Below are 20,039 nucleotides of genomic sequence, written 5' to 3'. Positions count from 1 at the left end.
TTTGTGGATTCCACCAATGCAGAGAGTTGTATGCCCGACCGCTCACCAACACTAGGTCTTTCAACTGTCCTTGAGCCTGATTCCACTGACGTGCTAGGCACTCCTGAAGTGGGCGCATATGTAATCTCGCGTGCGGGACTATGAAGATGCAGGAGGCCATCATGCCTATCAACTGCATAAACACTTGCGCTGGAAGCGAGTGGTTGGGTCTGAACTTGGAGATCAGCGCTTGTATGCCGTTGATCCTCACTAAATTTGGCTGAGCTGTGGCCGCCAGAGTGTCTACAGTCGCACCTAGGTACTGTTGTACGTGTGCGGGCTGGAGATGAGACTTTGGGTAATTTAGTGAGAATCCCAGACTGTGAAGAAGGTGAATGGTACGGGACACGTGGCTTGCACATTGCTGGGCTGATCTCGCTTGAACGAGCCAGTCGTCTAGGTAGGGGTAGACGTGTATGTGCTGTCTCCGTAAATGTGCCGCCACCGTAGCTAGGCACTTTGTGAAAACCCTGGGCGCTGTTGTCACGCCGAAGGGAAGGACTTTGAACTGATAGTGCTGCCCCTGAACAGTGAACCTGAGGTATTTTTTGTGTGAGGGGTGGATGGGTATGTGAAAATACGCATCCTTGAGGTCCAGTGATGCTAGGAAGTCTCCCTGCTGGAGAAGCGGAAGGACTTGCTGTAGAGTGAGCATGTGAAAGTGCTCCGAAAGAATGTACTGGTTCAGGGGTCTCAGGTCTAATATAGGCCTGAGCGACCCGTCCTTTTTTGGAATTAAGAAGTAGAGGGAGTAAACCCCCGTGCCCCGCTCGTGGACGGGTACGACCTCGATAGCGCCTTTTAGAAGCATACTTTCTACCTCTTGCTGTAAGAGCGTCAAGTGCTCTGAGGACATAGGACGGTTTCTTGGTGGTATTGTGGGTGGAGTGGAGGTTAACTCCAGACAGTAACCGTATTTTATAATATCTTTGACCCACCTGTCCGTGGTGATGGAGTTCCACGTGGACAGGAACCGTTGTAGCCTTCCCCCGACAGGTGTTATGTGGTCGGGAGGAAGGGAGAGGGCGTCACTGCTTGTTCTTGGGGGAGGACCTGGTGTTGCCGTAGCCACGTCCTCTGCCCTTGGTACTGGAGCCACGATAGCCACCTCGGGTGTTCTTATCGTAGGTGGTCTGCGTATTACCCTTGTTATATGTTTGTTGTGACCCCTGTCCTCTGCCTGCTCCCTTGTTTCCGGGGCGACGAAAGGAGCCGCTCCGAAAGGACTGAGTTTGTAGGGCGCCCATGGACTTTGCAGTGTCCGTGTCCTTTTTTATCTTCTCGAGGGTGGCGTCAACCTCAGGCCCGAACAAAAAGTCGGGGTTGACGGGCTGATTAAGTATATTGTTTTGTACCTCAGGCTTGAATCCTGAGATACGTAGCCAGGCGTGACGTCGTAGGATGACGCTAGTGTTGATGGCCCTGGCAGCCGTGTCAGCAGCGTCTAGTGCACATTTGATGGCAGCATTTGTGAGTAGCTGTCCCTCTCTGATAAGGATTTCTGCACCTTCTTTGTAGGGGTCAGGGAGGTGTTGAAGGAGTTGCTCCATTGTGTCATAGTGCGCCCTATCGTAGCGAGCTAGGAGCGCTTGAGTGTTAGCTATGCGCCATATGCTTGCAGCTTGTGCGGCAACTCGCTTGCCGGAGGTCTCCAGCACCTTGGACTCCTTGTCCGGGGGAGGAGCGTCACCCGTTGTCTGCGAGTGTGCCCTCTTGCGGGCATTCGCCACAACGATGGAGTCGAGTGGTAATTGTCCTCTGATGTAAGTAGGATCCCCAGGTGCTGATCTGTATTTCTTATCGATCCTGGGGTTTATCACTCGTGCCCTGGTGGGTTCCCTGAAAATGTCAGTGGCTGGCTTAAGGACCCCCTTCAACATTGGCAGAGTCTTTACATGTCTTTCTGAGGATGCAAAGGTGTCCATTAGAAAGTCATCTTCGATGATATCAGAGTGAAGCTGTACATCATGGTTGTTCGCCGCCCGTTCAATCAGAGCGTTGAACGCCGCAGTATCCTCTGTGGGTGACGTTTTTGCCCCATATAGTTGTGGGTCCTGTGCATCAAGAGGTGCACTGGGGTCTGCAGGGTCGCCCCAAGTTTGGTCAGGGTCCTGCTGGTCATCAGGGTCCGTGTCCACATGGTAGGGGACTTGTTCACCCATGTAGTCCTCCAATGCATCCGTGTCGGAGCGTGTGGGGGAGGCCCGGTGTGGATCCTGGTAGGGTGAATGAAAGGGTTCATACAGGAGAGGTTCTGTGTCCACAGGCAGCTTCCTCTTTAGCGGGATCCTGAAAGGTTCCAATGGCGGTTCCGAAGTTATCCTTCGGTCGTGGAGAATCATCCTGCCAGTGTCGGCGTCGATGACGCGTGACGGAGACGGCTCGACAGGCGTAACCGCAGTTTTGGTGGCCTGTGTCCTGAGTTGAAACGCCTTCGGGATTGTGGATGGAGGCAAGCCGAAGGTAATGCTGGTCGGCACCGACGAAACCGCTGGATCGATCGAACCCGACTGGTCCTGGAGGGCAGCCTTGGTTTTGCAGCCTGGCATTGCGCCAGGCCGTACTCGGGGCGCCTTAGAGGTCGTGGCCCCCGCCAGGGTCGTCGAGGCGGCTGCAGATATCTTCTGCGCCCGTGGTGCATCGAGCCGAGGTGCGGAGATCACCGTCGACGTCTTCGACACGTGAGGTTTCGGTGTCGTCGAGGGAGTGCTGCGAGGCGTAGCAGGCGGGACGGCCCTCGGTGTCGGTGGCGTCGACGCCGGTAACCGAGCAGGTTTGTCGGCGCCGATGGCCTTCTTCCGTTTGTCGACTCCCATGTCGCCCGTCTCGAGTTCGGCACCGAAGTCCCCCTTGGTGCGGTCGGTGCCGACACGGTGCGCCGGCGTCGAAGGTGTTGAAGGCCTCGATCCGACTAGCGCCACTTTCAGTTTCGGTTTCGTAGGAACCTGAGCAGCTTTCGGTTTCGGTTTCGTGGAAGGGAAACCAGCTGGCTTAAGCGGTAATGGCTGCCGCTGAACGTCCGAGGCCGGGCCCGAGGGCGGGGCCGAAGGACTGCGTGATAGGTCTCGGGTAAGGCCCGAAGGCGATCCCTCGACCGGAGCCATAGTCTGTGGCACTGGGGAATTCTCGGTTTGAACAGGTAGGCCTTGTTCATCATCGGAGCTACTCTCTTCGGCCCCTAAGGCCTCCTCGTCGTCTCCTACCTCGGTGTCGTCTTCACCTCTGTGGAAGAGTGACTCGTCGGCCTCGTCCGATCCGGGTTCTTGGTCGGAAACGGGACTGGAGGGTAAGACTTCTACTTCTTCGACGTCGTCCGCGTCGTCGAAGATGTCAGCTGGGGCCGGTGCCGCGTGCTGCGCTTCGAGCCTCGCCGCTCGACGATTCCGCAGAGTCTTCTTTGAACGGAACCGGGCACAGGCCATACATGTCGACTCGTCGTGGTCCGGCGAAAGGCATTTGTTGCACACCGGATTGACGTCGATGTGTGGGTACTTCGCATTACATACCGGACACCTTTTGAATGGCGTCCTCGATTCCATCGTCGAAGTAGTTGATGGACAGGTAAATGCGAACAAAGTCGGTGCTGAAAGTTAGTAAACTAACAGAGAGTATCGAAAACCGATCGATAAACAGTACCGACGCGAACTAAAGGCCTTGTGGCCTCGACAAAATATTTTCCTAACTTGAGCTAAGATAGCACGTCCGAACCCAATGGCGGAAAAAAACAATCTGAGGATGGAGAGGATGCCCATGCGCACTGTAGTCCAGGGGAGGAGTCACCTATCCAAGGATACTTCGAAGACTCTTCCAGGACAACAACGTGCAAACATCCGGACCCAACACTAGGCGGCGATCTATGCACAGATATGAATTCAGCAGCCCACATGCCTCGAACATTAGGACATTACTATGGGATGGCCAGCCACCACGGTTAGCAATTCACAAATTGACCAGGGGATGGTGTAATGGTGTGATAGCGCTGCCCGAAGTGAGCGCATACTATTGGGCAGCCCAGCTAAAGGATACAAATCATTAGGTACACAGCACTCACAACGACCCAGCAGATCGGATGGATAGATAAATCATGGGTCCAGGGGTCTATAAATCCTCCCTATACTCTACTCCAAACCACCATCTGACAAGCCCGACGAAGCAGACAATCTCAGTTTGCACCGAGTGACAAAGAAACTAGGATGGCATAACAAACGGACACAGGCCACTCCACTCTGGGAGGCAGAAATACTGGGGAATCTCCGTACCTGTCTGGGATTCAATAAATGGGACATTATTGGGATATCAAAGGTAGGCGATGTCTGGCGCAAAGGGAAAATACTCTCATTCGCAGAACTACAAACAGAATATGAAATGTCAGTAAAAGAGATATTTCGATACACACAAATCTAACACGCACTGAGAATAGTCATCCTGTCTGACCTGCCAGAGGCTACCCCGCTAGAAGAAAGACCACTTACAGATCACATGACTGAGACAAACCTCCATGACGTACCAAAAGATAATCAACAACCTCCCTGATCCACTCACACGACTATTCACAGTGGCAGACTGACTTAAGAGACCACGAGGAAGACTAATGGCGAAGAGCGCTGTCCTCCCCACGGGAAGTAGCTAGAACATCTCGACTTAGATTGATACTGCTCAAAACAATTCACAGAAAGTATTATTCCTGCGAAACTATGGTAATAGGTAAAGGAAAATGCACTATGTAACAGGAATTGTACCCAAGTTAACACATACTACCGCATTATATGGGAATGCTCGATAATCCAACAATACTGGGAGGGAGTAACGTCACAATTACGACGGGTATGTGGACAGGAACTGTCACCTCAGCCGAACCTATGCCTCCTCAATATCTGGGAGGCAAAGGGTCTGACCTGCACGGAACAAACACGGGCCACCCTGGGGATTGCAATAGCAAAACGAAACATTGCCCATAGGTGGGGAGTACAGGAGGCACCATCAGTCGAGGAATGGAAGCAGGATATGGACTGGTGCATGCTGGCTGAAAAAAAACTGTTTTTGTAAATAGGAGATGCCCTTGGAAGTGGGGAAACTGGAATGCTCATTGGGGATATAAATGTACTTCTCCCTCAATGCAACAAAAAAAAAAACGGACTAGGAGGGCAGAGGGATGCGATAGACGTTAATGTTGATGGAATTTATAGGAGCAAGTGACTAGTACTGTCGGCAATAATATCTTGATTACCAACTTTATAACTATTTCGCAGAATGTGATTAACTGATTATTGTATGATTTCAACTTTAATAAAAACATGTTTAAAAAAAAAAAAAAAAAGATTGCAACTGGGGATTCCTTACCAAACATCAGAATCATATCCTGAATGCCCTAAATCCTCAGAGCAGGAGGGAAGGCTCCTAAAGATTGTGATGTTCACTCCCACCTATGAATAGGAGGCATTGAGAGGGCTTTGTGAGGCTCACTCCCAAAAAGAGTGCAGCAGACATGCTTTGCTTTTCTCTGTGCTCAGCAATCTAACCAACACCACCAGTGTCTTGAGACTCTCATCAGTGATTTGCTGTGCTGTACAAATCCTTGATTGATTGACTGAGAATTTACATTGGCTAGACAGTGGCCTATAGATCACTATAACATCAGAGTGCCAAAGAATATTATGATCACCAGTTTGAGCTAAGTGCCAGGAGTTTTCCACCAGTATGGAATAAACAGTGGGAGCTCTTTCTAATTTATTGGATATTTGGCCAGGTAAACAATACAGGGTGCAATTCGGCAGATAAAACAAACAGTTATAGGAATGGATAACTACTTAAAGAGGCTACTTATGGTTGTGCTAAGGGAGCTCCAGAAAGTTAATCTAAATAGCAAAGTTGTAGCATACATTCTTAAGAGAATACTTTGGAAGGACAACGGGTAATATTATATTCATACTATATTTTATATTTCAGAGACAGCAACTCCCTTCTAATCTTCTAAATACATTCTATATACATTCAGCGTGGAATGGGCTGGTGGCTATGGAGTAAGATCATCATACAGCCCTCGTAAAGCCAGCAGATGGTACTTCGATGGGGGAAATATACCACCAAAATTGTAAAGTTTTTATATCCCATCCCCACATATGTAAACAAGATACAAATGTCTAGCAGGCGTGTTGCCCAATATACACACAGACACTGCCTAAACATGGTACTTGCTGAAGAATTTTACAGGTGTGTGTGCAGCCAAAGGTGAGACTACCAGACCAAATTATATTATTTTCCAAAAAAGTAGAATTCCAACGGCTATAATTTCAATAGATCAAAAGCTAAACCAATCTTTCAGAAACTCTGCAGGCCGAGCAAATTTATTTATTAAATTTATAAGGCGCAACAGCTACCCAAAAAGGGTTTCCCGGCACCTGGACAGTACTGGAAGAATGATGCAGGAAACAGCTTAAAACAGAACTACAATGATTTTTCAACAGGTTTCTTTTTTTAAGCCAACTGTCCATCAACTATCTACAAAAAAAAATAAAAACAAAAAAAGCAGTGCACGCTACAAAAATCAGTCAACAATAGATCTCTATAGTTTCAGATGGATGGTGTGAACTCTAAGAAGGTCACAGCTAGAAGAGAACAGATGTACTCAATAAAACCAATTCCCGTAAGAGCATGCTGTTGTTGTACAAGTATTTTTTCTAAAAATGTTCCATGAATTCATCAATGTTAATTGCTTGCAAATGTGGGTGGAATATGGGCTGAATGAGACGTGTCCTATATTCTACAGGTCTTCAGACAGCTCAGGACAAGGATCATTTCAACATAAAGTCTTATTGTCATCTGCTAGTAAAATATTTTAGGCAAAGCCATCTAAGCTGATGGTTCTAAAGCTAAACAGTATAAAGTGGGAAGGTGTTACTGCAGGTTTGGAAACTGAAGGCAAGCACTGCCACATAAACAGATGTATTCAAGTACATAAAAACTCTGCAGGAGCTCCCATATCGCAAAGGACAGACATAAAACTACCTGATGGTTTCACAGACAGCAAAAGTAAGACGAAGAGGGACATGGGACTCGATGAAAAGAGGGCCCCAGGCATACCAAGACAAGTCACAACATATCTTTCTTCCTTAAAGAATTACGAAGTCTGGTGTTAATGAAATCTCCAGTGTTGGCACCAGAGGCTTCCTTCTATTTAATTGCTAATGAGGGCCGCTCTGGAATTGCTTCCACATCTGACCCATTCTCCTGATCATCAAGTGACATCGCAAACACAATAAGATGATGGACGGAGTGCTGAAACTTTTCAGACACTCACCCCAAGTCACAGATCTGGGATTAATCCATCATCATTCTTCTGCTCACCAAGCCACCCCAGTTTGGACCCAGCCATATGCAAATATCCTGCAAAAGACACAGATGATGGACAGAATGCAGAGCAAATCAAACATTTACCCCCAGCCAATAGATCTGGATTAAATACATTGTTCTTTTGCTCACCATGCCACTGCAGTTTGGACCCAGCCATATGCAAACCAGTCTGGATCCTGTGCCTCATGTTAACAGTCCAGCCAGAACTGCCAGGCCAGGTCCTCCCAGGACCGGAAACAAGGATCCAGGGACCGGTTTCGGGGTTTCACCCCTCATCAGCCAGGCTAGTTTGAATCCAGTGACAACGTGAGCAAGGGACCCAGGTCTGGGAATACCCTGGCCAATTAGGGCGAACATAGAAAACACAATAAGATGAATGACGGAGTGCTGAAACTTCTTTTTGCATCAAGTGATATCAGCATGCAGTAAACTGTGCCGATGTCACAGATCCTACAGGACGAGTGCAAAAATCACACTAACTTACCGCAAAGTTATCTATTCCTGCATACTTCTGGGAATTGCAGAATCCTGTCTAAAGGAAAACAGGAAGCGAAAAAGAAGTGGACAAAAAGGCCTCACCTACTCTTGTGGCATGCTTCATCATTGGTCAGTCCGTTACTCCATGTTAAGGCGATACAAACAGGGTGGTCTCAACCTTGTGGGAAGGAAGACCAGAATAAATATTCTTCTGGTTATACAAGGGGTCCAGAATTTTATATAAACATTTTGTGTAAACCCCAGGCTTTTCCTTTATTTTGTGGTACACAAGGTTGGATTAAAAACACCGTAGGATGTTATCGTGAATCTATGCCTCGAAAATCCTTTCTACTTTTCCTATATCAAAATGTTTCGTCTTCATGAAGATCCCTCATAAGAGTCTAGGGCCTTTGTCAGGGCAGTCAAAGATACCTCTAACTCTGTATGTCTTTAGTAACTAATTCATACATGCAGGTAACAATAGACCTTACTTGCCCATCCAACTGAAATACACCTGGAAACAAGCGTACAGATTCTCAATTTTACATCATCAATAATTGACCTGTTCATCAACAGTGCCTGGTTACTTGATTAGCTTCTCTTATCTTCAATAAAAAAATGATCTCTCAGTTAGTGCATGATTTAGTGGTAAACTCGTGACATCACTGTACACAGAGCACACATGAACAACAAGCTTATGGGCGGGTACTTCTGGTGTAGGTCAAACACGCACTCACTCTGGTGTGTATTTTACATTTGAGATATTCTCTTCTTTGGGGGGCCGATGTGACATTGGCAAGTAGGATTTGAATAGAAAACCCCACCCTCATCATTCCAAAATCCCCCCCCCCCCACCCGGTAAAGGAAAAAATGACTGCCATATTGGTTTTCTGCTGGCCACCACCTCTTTAGACAGCATAATAAGAAGTGAACAAGCATTGGCAAATCCAATAGGCCTCGCCTTTGGGTCTATTTGTTTAGCCATGCAGCACATTATCCTGGGTCTTGTGCCACCAGTAACTGAAGAGCTATACAATTTCCACATGCTCGGTCAAGCAGTCCGATTCAGGAATACATGCCTGCCTCAGGAAACATTTATGGACACATTACAAGGCTTTTTAGTGCACAAACAGAAAGACAAGTGCCTCGATGCAAGTCACCTGCAAAAACAACAATTGATGGACAGAATGTAGAACTATGCCATACATTCACCCCAGTACAGAGATCTGGGCCTAAATCCATCGTTTTTGGGCTCACCATGCCATTCCAGTTTGAACCCAACCATATGCAAATCAGTCTTGACCCTGTGCCCAACGGGAACAGTCCAACCCGAACTGCCAGGCCAGGCCAGGTCCTCCCTGGACTGGAAAAAAGCATCCTAGGGCCGGTTTCGGGGTTTCACGTCAACAGCACTATAATCTGTGTACAACTGCATCACTAGAGTATTGAACAGCCTACAGTTTAGCAAACGTGTCAGGATAAGAACCAGTGTGTAAGGCAGTATTTCATTAACTAGGAAGCAGTTCTGCGGTCACAGATCAATATAAAGCAGCGCTGTTCATAGTAAAAGGAAAAATATTGAAATCTAAAAGCAGGGGGAGAAGTTTTGTGATTTGATTATTTGCTCAAAAGGTAGAATTGATTATGCTACTTACCAGTACGCATCTGTTCTTGGCATGTAGGGCTGCTGACATTCATATCTGTGCATAGATCGCCGCCTAGTGTTGGGTCCGGATGATTGCACATTGTTGTCCTGGAAGAGTCTTCGAAGTATCACGAGATAGGTGGCTCCTCCCCTGGACTACAGTGCGCATGGGCATGCTCTCCATCCTTAGATTGTTTTTCGCCATTGTGGCAGTGATGGAGTAGATATAGGAAGTGATGACCATGCTATACATAAATTCTGAGTGCTGCAGCCGCGACAGGCGCCGGGGAGGAGGGTGGGCGATATGAATGTCAGCAGCCCTACATGCCAAGAACAGATGCATACTGGTAAGTAGCATAATCAGTTCGAGGCATGTGGGCTGCAGAATTCATATCTGTGCATAGAATATATCGCAGTACCTCCCCTAGCGGCGGCTACCTGTGCCAGCTGCAGCAGTCTGGAAAAGAGTTTTGAGAACAGCCTGTCCTACAGCTGCCTGCTGTCTTGAGTGTACATCTACGCAGTAGTGTTTGGTAAATGTATGTATAGTGGACCATGTGGCTGCTCTACAAATTCGTGTAAAGGGATGTTTCCTAGGAAAGCCATGGATGCCCCTAACTTCCGTGTTGAGTGGGCTCGTGGGGGAACCGTTAATGTGCGTTTAGCTTTGTGATAGCAAATCTGAATGCATTTAACGATCCATCTGGCTATTCCTGCTTTGGAAATGGCGTTGCCCTTGTGTTGTGGAGAGAAGGCAACGAAGAGTTGTTTAGTTTTTCTAAAATCCTTTGTCCTGTCAATATAGTACATGAGAGCCTGCTTTACATCTAGTGTATGGAGCATCCTTTCCGCGACATTTTGCGGATTTTGGAAGAAAACGGGCAGTTCGATAGTTTGGTTAATGTGGAACTGTGATATGACTTTGGGCATGAACTTGGGGTTGGTGCGTAGGACAACCCTGTTTGCGTGGACCTGAATGAATGGCTCCTGAATGGTTAGTGCCTGGAGTTCACTAACTCTCCTTAAGGAAGTGATGGCCACTAGGAAAGCCACTTTCCAGGTGAGGAATTGAATCTCGCATGAATGGAGAGGTTCAAAGGGCGGACCCATCAGTCTGGTGAGGACCAAGTTGAGGTTCCACACCGGTGCTGGTGGGTGTCTTGGGGGAATTACTCGTTTGAGTCCCTCTAAGAACGCTTTAACGGCAGGTACTTTGAATAAGGAGAGGTGCTGCCTGTTTTGGAGGTAGGCTGCTATCGCGGTCAAATGGATGCGTATTGAGTTGTATGCTAGATTACAGCGGTACAGGTGTAAGAGGTAGCATATGATGTTTTGAATAGACGCGTCCAGTGGGTTAATGTTATTGTTGTTGCAGTAAATGACAAACCTTTTCCATTTGGCCGCATAGCAGGCTCTAGTAGTGGGCCTCCTGGCTTCTTTGATGATAGTCATACAGTCAGGTGGTAAGTTTAGGTAGCCAAACTCTAAGACCTCAGGAGCCAGATCGCCAGGTTCAGCTGTTGGGGATCTGGGTGCTGAATCTCGCCATGGTTCTGCGTTAAAAGCGCTGGTTTTATCCGTAGTCTTTGATGAGGCACCACGGAGAGTTCCAGAAAGGTGGTGTACCATGGCTGGCGTGCCCACGTTGGAGCAACTAGGATGAGGGTGAGCGAGTGTTGCCTCAGTTTGTGCGCCACCAGCGGTATTAATGGTGCTGGGGGAAAAGCGTACGCAAATTTGCCGGACCAGTTCATCCATATCGCATTGCCCTGCGACTGTGGGAACCTGGCGGCAATGCTTTGGCATTTTGCGTTTTCTCTTGTGGCGAATAGGTCTATCTCTGGATGACCCCATTGCTGGAAGTACGGTTGGAGAACTGATGGGTGTAGCTCCCACTCGTGCATCTGGTGGCTGTGTCTGCTGAGCAGATCCGCCATCTGGTTGTCCTTGCCTGGGAGGTGTTCCGCCATGAGGAACATGTTCCTCTGAATGGCCCACTTCCACATGCTCTGAGCCAGATGAGACAACTGTGGAGAGTGTTCCTCCCTGCTTTTGTATGTAGTACATGGCAGTCATGTTGTCCGTCCGGATCAACACAACCTTGTTGCACAAGTGTACTTTGAATGCCTTCATGGCTAGGAAGATTGCCATCAGTTCCAGAAGGTTGATGTGCATCTTCGTTTGTTGTGTCGTCCATAGTCCCTGCACTGTGTAATTGAGCACATGCGCTCCCCATCCCTGGAGAGACGCGTCCGCTGTCAGTATGATTTGTGGAACAGGCTCTTTGAACGGTCGGCCCTTGCAAAGGTTTTGTGTATTCCACCAATGCAGAGAGTTGTATGCCCGACCGCTCACCAACACTAGGTCTTTTAGTTGCCCGTGAGCCTGATTCCATTAACGTGCCAAGCACTCCTCAAGCGGGCGCATATGTAGTCTCGCGTGCGGGACTATGAAAATGCAGGAGGCCATCATGCCTATCAACTGCATGAACACTCGCGCAGGAAGGGAGTGTTGAGGTTTGAATTTTGAGATCACCAGTTGCATGCTGTTGATTCTCACTAGAGTAGGCTGAGCTGTGGCAGCCAGAGTGTTGATTGTGGCGCCTAAGTATTGTTGCACGTGGGCAGGTTGGAGATGTGATTTTGAGTAATTTACTGAGAATCCCAGATCGTGAAGAAGGTGAATGGTGTGGGACATGTGGGCGGCACATTGTTGTGCTGACTTGGCTTGAACTAGCCAGTCGTCCAGATAAGGGAAGACATGAATGTTTTGTCTTCGCAGATGTGCGGCCACTGTCGCCAGGCACTTGGTAAAGACCCTGGGTGCTGTTGTTACTCAGAAGGGGAGAACTTTGAACTGATAGTGATTCCCTTGAATAGTGAACCTAAGGTATTTCCTGTGTGAAGGGTGTATGGGTATGTGGAAGTATGCATCCTTCAGGTCTAGCGTGGCTAGGAAATCCCCCTGACTGAGTAGTGGGAGAACCTGCTGGAGGGTGAGCATATGGAAATGCTCTGACAGAATATATAGGTTTAGGGGTCGCAGGTCTAGAATAGGTCTGAGCGAGCCGTCCTTTTTTGGGATTAAGAAGTACAGAGAGTACACCCCTGTTCCCTGCTGGTTGATGGGCACTACTTCTATTGCCCCCTTTGCGAGCATAGCAAGCACTTCTTGCTGGAGTAAATCTAAGTGCTCGGCTGACATAGGACGGTGCTTTGGTGGTATGTTGGGTGGAGTGGAAGTTAGTTCTAGACAGTACCCGTGCTGGATGATGTCCCTGACCCACCTGTCTGTGGTGATGTTCTTCCACGCGGACAGGAACAGCTGGAGTCGTCCCCCGACAGGTGTTATGTGGTCGGGGGGTAAGGAGAGGGCGTCACTGTTTGTTTTAAGAGGACCTGGTGTTGCCATAGCCACGTCCCCTGCCTTTGGTGCTGGATCCACGATATCCACCCCTGTTGTTTTTGTCATAGGTGCTTTGTGTGCCACTTTTAGCATACTGCTGTTGTGACCCCTGACCCCTTGTTGCTCCCCTATTTCCGGTGCGACGAAAGGAGCCACTACGAAATTGCTGCGTCTGCAGAGCCCCCATTGATTTCGCAGTGTCAGTGTCTTTCTTTATTTTTTCTAGGGTAGTGTCAACGTCTGGGCCAAATAAGAATTCTGTGTTAACTGGTAAGTTCAGGATATTGTTTTGGATCTCGGGTTTGAAACCTGAGATGCGTAACCAGGCATGGCGTCGTAGCATGACGCTTGTGTTTATTGCCCTAGCTGCTGCGTCAGCTGCGTCAAGGGCGCATTTTATGGATGCATTAGTGAGGAGTTGTCCTTCTCTGATGAGTAGCTCCGCTGACTCTTTATACTCATCTGGTAGATGTTGGAGCAGTGACTCTAGCGTGTCGTAATGTGACCGGTCATAACGTGCCAGAAGTGCCTGTGTATTGGCAATGCGCAGGATGTTCGCTGCTTGCGCTGCAATGCGTTTGCCCAATGTTACTAGTACTTTTGACTCCTTGTCTGGGGGAGGAGCATCACCAGTCGTTTGTGAGTGGGCTCTCTTGCGAGCATTGGCAACCACCATGGAGTCTAATGGCAACTGACCCCTAATGTATTTAGGGTCACCGGGTGCAGGCTTGTACTTTTTTTCAATCCTGGGATTTAACACCCGTGCTCTTGTGGTGTCCCTGAAAATGTCTTTGGCAGGTTTGAGAACCCCTTCTAACATGGGCAGAGTTTTGACAGTTCTTTCTGAAGATGCGAAAGTGTCAAGCAGGAAGTCTTCCTCAATGGCATCAAAATGGAGTTCCACCCCATGATGAGCAGCAGCCCGTTCAATGAGGGCATTAAAGGCAGCTGTGTCCTCTGTAGGAGACGTTTTTACGTTATAGAGTTGCGCATCTTGGGTATGTGGCGCGACACTTTGGTCTGTGGGGTCATCCCATGCCTGATCCGGGTCTTGTAGGTGCTCATCAGGATCTACGTCCCCAGGGTAGATGGTATCCTCCCCACCATAGTCCTGTATTGCGTCCGATTCGGAAGGGGTAGGAGAAAAGGACTGCGGATCTGGATGGAAGGGTTGGAAGTGTTCCTGGAGCACAGGTTCTTGCTCCGCTGGCAGTTTGCGTTTAAGAGGAATTTTGTAGGGCTCCTCTTCCCTAACTGGCGTTATTTTGCGCTTGTGGAGCATTAATCTGCCAGTGTCGGCGTCGATAAATTGTGGCCCCAAAGAGTCTTGTTCTGTAAGGCCAGAGGTGGTGGACTGTGTGTGGAGGACACGTGTCCGAATTTGAAATAGTTTTGGTGCCGATGCCGGTGGCAACCCAAACGTAATGTTGGTTGGCTCAGAGTGCACTGTACAGGGTTTGGTTGTGTCGGGACCCGAGATAGAGTGGAGGGTTGCCCGGTCACGGATGCGTTGCAAAGATGCGGAGACCTGCTGCACAGTGAACGCAGATGGTGGTTTGCTGGGCACCTTAGTAGTAGGCGTAGAGGCCAGCCCCGACTTTTTTGTAGGAAGGGGGTCACCGGTCTGAAGGGATGTATCGATATTCGACGTAGTCGAGGACTTAGTCGGCGCTGTTGCGCCTGACGTTGACGTAGCTGGGGCGGCCATTTTAACTACGGAGGTTATGGCCTTCGATGTCGGCGCCGAAGGTCTCGGTGCCTTGCGGTGCCTGAGGGCTTGCCTTTTCTGGTTGTCAACCGCATCCGCTGCGGTGAGCTCGGCACAGAAGTCTCTTTGTACGCGGTCGGAGCCGACGACTTTTTTCGGCGTCGGAGCAGTGGATGGTTTCGACGCCTTCGATCCGACCACCACCAGTTTCACTTTCGTTTTCGAAGAGACTGGAGCGATGGATGGTTTTGGGTTTAAGAACCCGGTCGTCTTCGGTAATATTGGCTCTTGCAAAGTGTTCGAGGCCGGACCGGAAGGCGGGGCCGAAGAACCATGTGTTTGATCTTGGGTAAGGCCCGAAGGCGATCCCTCGACCGGAGCCTGATGACGACGTACTGTTTCGGCCTCCGTTTCGACGGATTGGCCTAGCTCCTCAGGAGAGCTGTCTTCTTCGGCCCCGTAGGCCTCGTCGAAATCTCCTACCTCATCGACGGTTTCTTCACGTCGAAAGATCACTTCATCGTCGTCGTCCGATCGGGAATCATGTTCTGAAGCGGGGCTAGAGACTACTTCTTCCACGCTCTCGGCGTCCTCGTCCTCGGTGCTGAATATGTTGGTGGGAGCAGGCGCTGCTTGCTGGGCCTCCAGCATCGCTGCCCGCCGATTCCGCAGAGTCTTCTTAGATCGGAATCGTGCACAGGCCATGCATTTCGATTCGTCGTGATCCGGCGAGAGACATTTATTGCAGACTGGGTGGACGTCGATATGAGGGTACTTCGCGTGGCATAACGGACACCGCTTGAATGGAGTCCTCGATTCCATTGTCGATCGAGCTTCGATGTTCGGACCAAACCGGTCTGAAAGTTGGAAGAAGGTGCGGATCACTAAAGCTAGTAGTCGACACCGAACGGTAACTGTACCGACGAAAACTAAAGGCCTTTTGGCCTAAAACTGAACATTCCTAAGTTGAGCTAAGATAGCACATCCGAACCCAATGGCGGAAAAAAACAATCTAAGGATGGAGAGGATGCCCATGCGCACTGTAGTCCAGGGGAGGAGCCACCTATCTCGTGATACTTCGAAGACTCTTCCAGGACAACAATGTGCAATCATCCGGACCCAACACTAGGCGGCGATCTATGCACAGATATGAATTCAGCAGCCCACATGCCTCGAACCACTGCATTTTCTGGAAATGCATTGCGCTTCTACCGTTCAAGCAAACAAACAAAAGTTGTTTCCATAGCGCGCACAAGCTCCATAAACTTGAGTGCTCTGTGTTGTGTTTCCCTGCCCAGATAGACCACCCGGACACAGCTTCAATTTCAGTGAGCATGCTTCCGCTTTCCGCACGTGCTCCAGCTCCAGTAAGCAGACAGCCGGTCGCGCGCAGGCACGAACCTCTCCCAGAGCCGGAGGCGAGCAAACCTGGGCCTGGGCATCTGCCGAGTCAGTCGCGCATTCGCAGAACGCGCAGAGGCCCCTTCCCTCCCGTGCGTTTGAACAGGAAGGCGGACATGTTTGTCGGTTGGTGAGGGCGCCTCTGTTCCCCTGCAGGACAACGGACAGTCAGCCCGCCCCCAAAGACCTGGAGCAAAAACTACCCTAGCAGAAATCGGCTTCAAGTTAGTCACTTAGAAAACGGGCCCAGGGTTACAGGCACCATTTTCCCCATCATGTCCCGCCATGGTGAACATAATTGACTCCCTCTGGGTGATTCATCCATTCAGGGACTGAAGCAAGAGACAGAAAACAGTCGCCGCAGAACCACCATGTCAAGCACCGGGGAGAGCTTGGAGGCCCGCCTTGAGCGAATGGATGCCATGCTGTGGGACCCTGCCAGCCAAGTCAATACAGACTGTCTGCTGATTGTGACCGAAAGTGGGCGTAATGAAGAGATCATTCCACAAACGTATTGGAACCTCGAGGTCCATGTTGATCTCTATTGAATAATTTATTGCAGTTTTTGCTCCACTTGGATTGAATTTATAGTGCCAACCATTCGATCTCTATCCTTATGAGCCTACGGGCCCCTTTCCAATGCTACCACTCCCAGTCAAGGGTGGTTTATGGTGCCTCCTTTCCTTAGTCCTGAGGAAGACCCCTCCATAAGGATCCTAATAACCTACACTTAATTGGGGGGTCAAAACGTCGACTGCGTTGTTGCTCTTTGCCAGTCTCTATCAACAGTGACTTTTAACTGTGATACTGTTTTCCCTATCATGGCAATGTTAATAATGATCATTTCACTACGCGGCTGAAACAAGCCATTTCCACTGAAATTTATTTTGTGATGATTATGATGTCACCACCTTTACCTTACACCTCTACAACCCTCACTTGATGCACTTAACCTTCCTCTTTTTCTTTACTCCCACTGCTGTGGGGCACTAACTGTGGAAAGTTTCCTGAATTATATGCTATTTGGCCAGCACCTACAACGTTCAATGTGATTATGTAACATTGAACATACAATCCTCTATTGTAGTAGTGTTATTTTGTTTTAAATTGATTTAATCATGAGTGTTCCTAGGAACTGGCGCACTGGGACCATTTTCGCACTACACAAGCTCCATTCAGCAGCGGTGTGTGGGCTGGCATAGGTTTTAAGAGGACGGAAATGGCTGTCATGTCATTAGGTCGAGCCTAGCACAGCGCGCATGAACTGCTCTGGGAGCTGACCTTTATAAATCTGTCTGCACTTTTCCTCACACTCATGCTTGTGGTGGCATCCACCTTGCGGGAGCGAGCAGCAGTGCGCAGGGGCCATCTGTTTGTAATTAGCGTGGCCACGCGCGCTTGTTCTTCCACTGCCTGCCTCACCATCGCTCTCCCTTGTCAACTTGTTGATCTCTGCCAATTACTGTACATGCCAGCCCAAGTAATTGTTTGCGGTGGGACAGCAGGCAGTAGCTGGTCAAATGACCCTCCCTGGGCCTCCACCGTTCCTTCTTAAATACATTTCTGTTATTAACAACATTAGTGTTTGGAAAACTTGCCTCATCACTAAGATGCCGATTTCAGAAGCCACTTCATCTAAGTAAGCAGTAAGGTTGCTCATTCATTGAAGGACAGATTTTTGAGTTTCTGCGTTAATATTTTCAGCTACTCTTTGCCATGATCCCTTCCCAAGTCTTAATTGGTGGCAATTATATGAGCAGGATTTACTCGTGGTTCCTGCTCCATTTTCAAACACATGATTGCTTCTTTGTTTCCACTCCCTCTCATCTGTTTTATCCATCCTCGCGCCCCCCTCCCCCTGCATGCGCTTTAATGTGACAATACATCCCCGCCCACACTTAAGCCCGCCTCTGGTTAGACATGGCGGCACCCATCGCAAGTAGATTACTGTGTGCTTTCCTGCACAGTCTGCCTAAACCGCGGCGCGCTCTTCCGCTGGGGTTGCGACCAAGAGCCTGCGGAGCCCTTGATTTTAGCGTGAACCCTTGCAAGCGCTGGTGTCGATGTGAGCAAGAAGCGGCATGTTGCGCAGGCGCAGTGAAAGATGGTAAACGCGTAGGCCTGACTGTGACTGGCTGGCGAGTCTATCTTAAGGAACTATGACAACAGTCCAAGCCATCTGAACGCTCCAATGGCCCTGTATCTGCATACCCTATGTCTCCCGGCAAATCCTCATGCCTAAGATCGGCCCGTATTTTCTCGACTCTCAAAAATAAGTGGTACTCCATTGACTGAAAGGACAAAGTTTGGGACAGATGTTGGACCTTTCATTCTTACCGAGCACAAACTCTTTCACATCTGAGACCAGAGACAGAGTGTTGAACCTAAAGACCTATGGTAGCTTGGCTCAGGTGGAAAGGCCTCATTCCAGAGGACATGTCGTGCTTGCATCCCACTCACCTCGGCACTCCAGTGTATCATCACTAAAAACGACAACACCAAGGAGTTAGAAAAGTTAGAAAAGCTTTCTTTCTTTTTATCCGGTTTTTCTTTTCTTTCAGAGGAAACCAATCAGTTTTCATTTACATCTCATTAGGGTCATAGACATAGCCCTGCACATAGTAATTTCATTGCACTTGAAATCAGGTCATTAGATATAGCACTGCACGTAGCCATTACAATGCGCTTGAAATCAGGTCATTAACTATAGCACTTCACATAGCCATTACAATGTGCTTGAAATCAGGTGACTAAATATAGCGCTTCACATAGCCATTACAATGCGCTTGAAATCAGGTCACTAAATATAGCACTTCAGTGGAGCCTCAAGCATAGTGCTGCATCTATCCAAGCCCTAGCGCTTCAGAGCTGGGAGTACTTTGTTGCCTGAACTCTGGCCTCACATCAGCTCCTTACTCGTGGTTAGTTGTGGCAGCCCTATCGGGTTAGTCCCAGAAGAGCTGAACATACGGTCCCTGAGCGCGGCTCCGCACAGTTCCCCCCAGCGCGTCTCAGCGCCAACTTGGTCTGGGGATCCCGGTGCGAAGGGTAGAGGGGACTCTCAGCAGACTTGACAACGGGCTTCCCCCGGGGGAGGGGCGAGCTTCGGGCCTCCCGCCCTCCTCCCCTGGGGTTTACCTTACTCTGTGGCTCAATGTTGGCCCTGGCGAGGGCTCTCCGGCCTCCCGGCGATCTCCGGGTCGAGGGCCTCCTCCTTCCGCGATACCATCGAGTTGGCGGGGGATCGGAGGCGCGCCCGCGGCTGCCGTTGTCAGCGCGGGCTGCGGGGGCACGGCCTCTATGGCTTCAGGAGTCGGCGGGGGCGGAGTCAGGCAGCCCGCCCCCGTCACGTGATGCGGGAGGCTGGCTTCCAAGCCTAACGCGGTCTTCTTCGAATTCCGGGGGCCCTCTCACAAGATGTGCTGCGTTACTGAGGCTGCGACAGCAGCGGCGGGGTCCCGGTCCTCTTCGCGGGCCCCGGTGACCATGAGGGTGACCTTTCCGGCCCTGGCCGCAGCGGTGAGCTATTCTTTGGGGGCAGCCCCAGCGATGGTGATACAAATTAAGGGGTGGCCTGCAGTTCAGGGGTGGCGATGTGCTCGGCGCCTAGCGCCCCTTTTTCCCTCACAGCGACGCCCTGGCTCAGGGCAGGTTGGTTGGAAGGTGGCAGGCCACACGCCAGTGGCGGAACAAGACAGGGGGAACCCAGGCACAGTCAGAAAAACGGTGGACAAGGTTGGAGATGGCCACTCTCTCCCTCAGTTCCCCTCAGGGGTCCTGTCTAGGCGGGAAGCACAACCAGTTAATGTGATCCCAGGACAGAGGTTGAAGGCAAGGCTAGGTCACGAGGTAGGGGGTAGTGTCAACCAAGGGGGGGAAAAAGCAGGCCCTAAGAACAGTCAGTTTCCCCCCTTCTGCGCTCCCACCTCCCCACTCAGGTGCCTTACTCCTGACTACCTCACTTCACACCTTCTACAAAATGTCCGACGCACCTCACCTCTATATATAGCCTGG

The 20,039-nt window shown here is 49.7% G+C and overlaps 1 protein-coding gene across 3 annotated transcripts in view; it reads right to left on the bottom strand.

The window, feature by feature from the left end:
- PTPRA (protein tyrosine phosphatase receptor type A) overlaps positions 1–20,039 on the bottom strand; it is a 991,956-nt gene that overhangs the window by 546,821 nt on the left and 425,096 nt on the right. The window contains exon 2 of one of the 3 annotated variants that reach the window (XM_085642678.1): positions 7,969–8,044. The exons of the other annotated variants lie outside the window; for them this stretch is intronic. The gene's annotated coding sequence lies outside the window, so the exon portion shown is untranslated. The remainder of the gene's footprint in view (positions 1–7,968; positions 8,045–20,039) is intronic. 3 annotated transcript variants of the gene reach the window in all.

This window comes from Triturus cristatus, chromosome 2_2 (assembly GCF_964204655.1).
Source record: "Triturus cristatus chromosome 2_2, aTriCri1.1, whole genome shotgun sequence".
NCBI classification, from domain to species: Eukaryota; Metazoa; Chordata; class Amphibia; order Caudata; family Salamandridae; genus Triturus; species Triturus cristatus.
The sequence above is the reverse complement of the archived record's forward strand: the minus strand, read 5'-3'. Positions and strand labels throughout refer to the sequence as shown.